The sequence below is a fragment of the Astatotilapia calliptera genome, chromosome 22 (assembly GCF_964374335.1).
Source record: "Astatotilapia calliptera chromosome 22, fAstCal68.1, whole genome shotgun sequence".
NCBI classification, from domain to species: Eukaryota; Metazoa; Chordata; class Actinopteri; order Cichliformes; family Cichlidae; genus Astatotilapia; species Astatotilapia calliptera.
In genome coordinates this window covers 23464604-23471432 of record NC_137442.1, presented here as the reverse complement: position 1 = coordinate 23471432, position 6829 = coordinate 23464604, and positions in this window count along the sequence as shown.

Sequence of the window (6829 nt, the reverse complement as noted above, 5' to 3'; positions counted from 1 at the left end):
CACCTTGAAGCAAAAGCGATGCTCTGCTCACTCTGTATAGTGCCTCAAGACTTATACTGTAAGGTTAATCTCTTAATAATACAGAGAGAACAGAGAAAACCTTCACAATCAGATGACCCCATACGAACAAGCACTTTGGCAAGAGTGGGAAGGAAAAACTCCCTTTCAACAGAAGAAACCCTCTGGCAGAACCAGGCTTAGGCAGAGGCAGCCATCTTGAGTGAAGGAAGAAAGAATCTGGGTAATGATTCGCCTATCACCAGTGGTGAGGTCACTTAGGTAATTGAAGAGCTCCTTGGTGGCAGAGCCCTTGAGGTGGATGAATCAGCCTGTCTGTGAAGGTCTACAACCAGGCACTGGAGAGGAAAACCCATCCATTGGTTGAACCTAAGATTCAGGAGGAACAATGCCGGTTTCATTCTTTCGGAAGATTGGATCAGCTCTATATAGGGTTTGTGGGAGTTTCCCCAATCAGTCTACATGTGCTTTGTGGACTTGGAGAAGGCATTCCAACATTTCCCTCATGTGGTACCTGTTGGAGGTGCTCAGGAGGAATGAGATAGCTGACCCTTTGTTACAAATCCCATACAACCAGAGTGAGAGCTTAGTCCACATTGCTGGCAATCAGTTGAACTCAATCCAAGTGGGTGTCTAAATTTTCCAGGGTTGACTTTTGTCACAGATTCTGTTCGTAATTTTTAAATAAATTCTAGGGGTATCCAAATGGCTAAAGTCTTCCTCGTTGGTGATTTCAGGATCTCATCTTTGCTGGCCTGCAAGTGCTGTCAGTGGAGGAGAAAATGGATGGATGGATGCATTGACATTAATTAATTAATTTATTTATCATTTATCATTAGTTAATTTATGTTGTAATTTATGTTAGGTCAGTCTGTCTTGTCTTTGCTAGCCAGCTAACCAGGCCTCTTAGTTAGCTAGTTTAGTGTTTTCTGTTAATTTATGTTGTAAATTTATGTTGCATGTAGCACCTTGGTCCTGGAGGAACGTTGTTTCGCTTCACTGTGTACTTACTGTATATGGTTGAAGTGACAATAAAGCCAACTTGACTTGACATATTTTGAAGGCTACTCCAATACTCACTAGTGAAAACTCCTCTGGTTAATGTGGTTGTATAGATGTTTGTTGGAAATAAGTTATCCTTCTGCTACTGTGACCAACGGCCTGAGTAAACACTTTGCTAATGCGTTAAAGGTTCAGTTATAAACCTTACTAAAGACTACCTGATGTGCATTTAGTAAATTATGGTAACCATGAGAAGAAAAGGGACAATAAATACTCATCCGAGAGGTGAAACATCTTCAAGCAACTTAAAGAACTCCAGACGCTTTTCTTTGTAAGCTCCTTTGACTACAATGACCTGGATGACTGAGAACCTTCACAGACATACGACAATAAATATGGTATACAAGTGATTGAGAATCTGGCACCATCACATAGTATTAATTTGGCAATCAGATCCACAACTGGCTGGACACATTTGATGAGATCAGATGAGACTAGCCAAAAAGATTATCTCAGGGCCTTTTACAACAGTACCAGTGTATGGTATCAGTAACCAATGGATGCTATGACAGTAGCTATATATGTTTTTATACAGTCTCCATGCTAAGAAAAAAGCCCTTGTATGCATTGCAGCAGTGGAATAAGTAGTAAAGGTACTGCATCTTGGAGAACAATAATATAATAACACAATAATAATCTAAAATTTAATAACAATTTTGACCAAATGACAACACTAGCTAAAATAAACATAAAGGTCTCTTCATTCAAAAGCTTTAGAAGAAGCACTCACAACTCTTAAATTATTCATAGATTTTTATTGCTCCAACCGAGTAATAATGGTAAGTGGTCATAATGTATATTGCCTCCACTGTTTGAATACTCCATATCTATCTTTCTGCCTGCAGACACTCCACTCCAGGGACGCTACTGAGGCAAGCTCCACCCTCAGGTTTTTTTTACTACGAGGACAGGAAATCTCACCAAAAGAAATGCATAGGCTTATACCTTAAGTGTCAAGGCACATACACACTGCTGTGTTGTTTAAGTTTGTCATATTTTGGTAAAACATGCATAAGCCCGCCATGTCCATTCCTATTATGGCAAGCAGGGACAAATCTGTGTGTGTTATTTCCTGTCCTCACAGCAGTGCCTGTTCCGGAAGTGTCCCCACAGCGCAGCCAGACCTCTCTCACCAAACCTGCCTCTCCATCCATTTCCATTTCCCCATCTACACAATTATGTTTCGTTCATATTACTGCTATTCTCTGATGTGTCACAAATGCCCCCTCTGCCTTATCTCCTGCTGCACTGTGAAAGATTCGGTCCACACTACAGCACATATGATCCACTTAATCATAGCTTGAATGGGTGAATACACCACAGGGCACCATGCTCACTTTCAACACATCCTTTTTTTGTTCCTTCCCAATACTCTACTGTGACAGTGATCAAGCACTACTGACTCAAACAAGCTGAAAACATCATTCTCAAAGGATAAGAGGAAAGGGAGTTGGCCCGTCACACATCCGACTTGAAGGCTTCTAGTTTGCTTCCTGTGATCAATACTCCCAAAGAGTGAGAGACTCATACTTGACTTCCTAATTCACAGATTTGGGTCTTTTTTTTCTATTGCATTAAGACAGCCAGTGTACAGTATGAACGTCTCAATCTCATATATAATTTTCCAGTGTTTTAGACTCTGGACCCTTAACATGTCGCACATTCCACTCCGCTGCTGTTGTGTGGACGTTTAATGACCCAGCAGCTTTAAAGCTCAGTGTGCGGCCACATCACTCAGCATACCAGTGACTCGGATCTGCACACCAGCTCATACCCATCTGAGTGATGCTGAGCTGAGTCAGTGTGAAATCTTCAGAAAACAAGACAAAAAATATTTACTTCAGCCTCAGACTATTGCTTTGGTTTTGTTTGATTCAGTGCGGCCTCGTTCTCTGTAGACATCAGTGAGACATACATCAGACTGACTCGTGTCTTATTAAATGATTTCCAACTACTGTCGTTTTTGCTTCTTGCTATGGAGAACAGTCAATTGTTGCTTTAATTGCATAAATCAAAGAACATGGATTCAAGAGTTTTGTTTTGGTTCTCAGTTTTCCCACTGAGGCACAGATACTGGTTTTTATGTGTTAAACATTTTACATGTGAGACCGATCTTCTATGAGGTGATATAGCAAGTGTATTGGGTAACAAGACGTAGCAGAGTAGTGATATCGTGCAAACTCAATGATACCACAATATCCAGAGGGAGAACTCAGAACCTTGTTCCCCCCTGTGGCCTCTTTCTGGAGAATAAAAAAAGAGCCCACATTTTATTGCACGTATTTTTTCATATAAAGACAGGCCGAAGAGAAAGACGGGATTAGATCTTTTTGGCAGGAGATGGGACCGAATGAACAGCAATGAACCAGGCTGCAATCTAAGAGGGTCACGCCAAAGAGAAATACATCAATATGATTATTTATGGAGATGGCTTAAACAATCGTGCTGCTTCAGGTCTGTTGAATGTCGACAAATACTCCATGTATCATCTGACCGGTTCCAGTGTTCAATGACAGCATGAAAGTAAATATTTAATATGTAACATTTAACAGAGTCTGCTTTCAGTTAAGCAACTGGATATGAGTCGAAGTGAAAAGTGACTGTTGCTGTGCGTTGAGAGGAGTTTGAACGCGGTCCAGTGTTCTTTCATAAAATAAATAACTGCTTATAAACCTACATCCAACCTTACATCCATTTCTATAACGCTAATATTATCACACTTAATTTTATCTGTGAAATCAGATACAATTGGAAGACTTAAAGAAATGGTTTGCTCCAAAATCAGATTTGCATACTTTTCCCTCTGGAGTGTCACGCTTTTCGTAAATCTAGATTGTTTGGATGTATCGGAAAGAATGGCTGAAAAGATGTCTTCCTACTTTTAAATATAACCAGTGAAATCAGAAGAAACAACATTGCCTCTTATAGAATGATAAAATAGTAGGTGCTGTGAAACTAAAAGACTATTTGAATCAAATGCCAACGCAAGCTAAATTTGGAACTCTTTAGCCAAAAGCTAGCTTAAGTCTTTTAAATTATTCATAGATTTTAAATGCTCTTAACGAGCAATAATTATAAGTGGTCATAATGCAGAATGCATCCACTGTTTGGATACTCCATATCTATCTTTCTCCCTGCAGACATCAATTCTGCTGATGCAAACTCCAATCTCAGGTTTGCTCCACTAGGAGGATAGGAAACACTATCAAAATAAAACACAAGAAATAATACTTTCACTGTCAAACTTTTAAGTTCATTAATGAGCTTAGGAGCAGTGTTGTTTTTTCTGCATGTTTTTTTACGTTTATTAAACAAAGCAATGCGAAGTCGATCAGATTATTTTATTAATTTAATAGTGTCCCATTAATGTTTAAATGGTCGTAATGGACCACCACTTCTGAGTCAAACAGGAACAAGTCTGTCAAATGGCATAAAGATGTCTTCAATTTTGCATATATAATGGCGGGTACTTTTTATGATGCTCAAAAGGCCAAAACGAAATATTTAAAAGAAATAGCAGTACAGTGAATTTCAATTAAATCATAAAAGTCATGTAGCCTTGTCCCTCATCCGATCACAGTACATACACAGCACAAGTGCATATCTCCTTTGATCAGTCACCGTACAGCAATATTTTTTAGATATTGTTCATACTGAAATGTCACACATTCTCACATTTTCTGTTTTATCAAACAAAGTTTTGGTGTGGAAAGAAATTTCCCAGAGTCTGGAATTCATGGGATCCTATAGTCGAGTGCTCTCCCAAGGGAGCCCTGGTTGCTTAGTTCAGTGTCTCCTGTCAGGCCGAGGTATTTCCCACTGCTCCCCAAAGGACCTGAATCAATCCGCCTGCTGGATTTGAAGGTCACATTCAGCGTCCCCTCCTCCCTGATCTGAGTCTAGCTGCTGGGTTTTTTCCTAATCTGCCCCACTCATCACCATGTCCTGTCCCCCGGGTGAAAGTGACAGAAATGTCAAGCGACCATTTTTAAAATGTATTTATTTTTGGTTAAATTACATTCACAAGGAAAAAAAATGTAAATTAATTTTAGATTATTTCACCGAATCCCAACTTGCTGAAAACTTATGGCCATTCACTTCCATTTTGTTATTCTAGTGGAGCAGTGGGGAGTTATCTGCCCCATGGTACAGCTTTGCGCTGTGGGCCCCATCACTCCACACAGCAATCTAAACCTTCCATCTGGGCAGGATGGAAGGACCAGAGAGCAAGAGCAGAACTGCACCAGATTCCCTTTAAATATATATTCTTCTAAAATAATTTTTACTGCAAAAACACCATCCTCTACAACAGCTGTCACTCAGAGATGTCCACAGATTTGTTTGTTAAATGTGACACATTTTAAAAAGCACCTAAAGCAGGTATTTAAAGCAAGTTAAACAGTGATGACGATGGTAGCATAGCTTTGCTGTCTCCCGTCGTGCTGTTTCTGGGAGAACAAGGCAACCAGGCAACAGCAAGCCCAGGGGAACTGCTCTGAAGAGAAAACAAAGTTTAGCTCAGCTAATTTAAACTGGAAGTAATGTGAACTCAAATGAACCACATCTGACAAGCCAAAGAGTGAGAAAGGTCTTTCTGCTCAGCGCTCATTTAACATATGCTGTGCGGCTAAAATTTTAAAAACTCCTTATGTATTCATTCGTTTGTGGTTCAAATCCCTCGTTGTAAAGGTGCTTGAAGATGACATAATCACAAACTGTTAGGTCCAGCAAAAACACAGCTCCACATTCAGAGCCGGAGACTGAATAGAAAGCCAAATGCCATAGAGAGTGATTCACCCATGGACCCTTTGATTGTGTACACAATGATATGCCTTCATTTCCATGGAGACTAAACAAATAGAGCGGTCGGTGTTCCTCTTTCTCGATACGAGAGTTTTTACCTCTGCTCACTTGCCTATCAAAGCAAATAGGCTATTCCAAAGAGGAAATTCTTACACTTGCCAAAAACCCCAAAAAACAATCTATTATTGACAATAAACCTCAACCGTACTGCAATTTTAAAAAAAAGAAGAAAAAAAAGAAAGAAAGACAAACAGTTTTCTGTAACTGATCATGGCTTATGGAGATTAAAAAAAAAGGTGTTGACAAATGAGCAATTTCTCCCTTTAACTCTAAATCTTAACACATACAGGTAAAGAGTTGTGAGAATGCGGTGCTCAGTCTGTGTTCAAACCTGCCAAATAGTCTACACAGACAATTTAACAGCGCTCGTAAAAACAGGAACATTAGGCAAAGCATGTCCAGATCCACGTATGTCTCTCATTGAACTTCCTTGTCCATCCTTTGCTTGCGAACCACTTCTCTCCTAATCAAAAACATCCCGACTTGGCTCTCCTGCAGCTCTGCGTTTTATAAATTTCTTAATGTACATTGCATTTCGATTCACCTGTGACACACGCAGTCTGTTATGAGAACGATGCCTGATGCACAGCCCAGAGAGCATTTTTGTAGCAAGCTGTCTCTTGTAAAACACGCAATTACTTCGAGAAACGGGCAGATGAATAGCGTGATGCGGTCTGTTTTTAACCACTGCTGCTTCCTGCCCATTGATGACCTGTGCAAAAATCTTTACAGAATCGGTTTGTGAATCTTGGCAAGGATGTGACAATGGCAATGAATGAGCTAATGCACATATTAAATAATAATAAAAATTATTTCTTTCATCAAGTTTACTGTCACCTTTAACTGGTCTGTTTCCATTCACTGTCTCTGGTTAGACAAGCCTTCA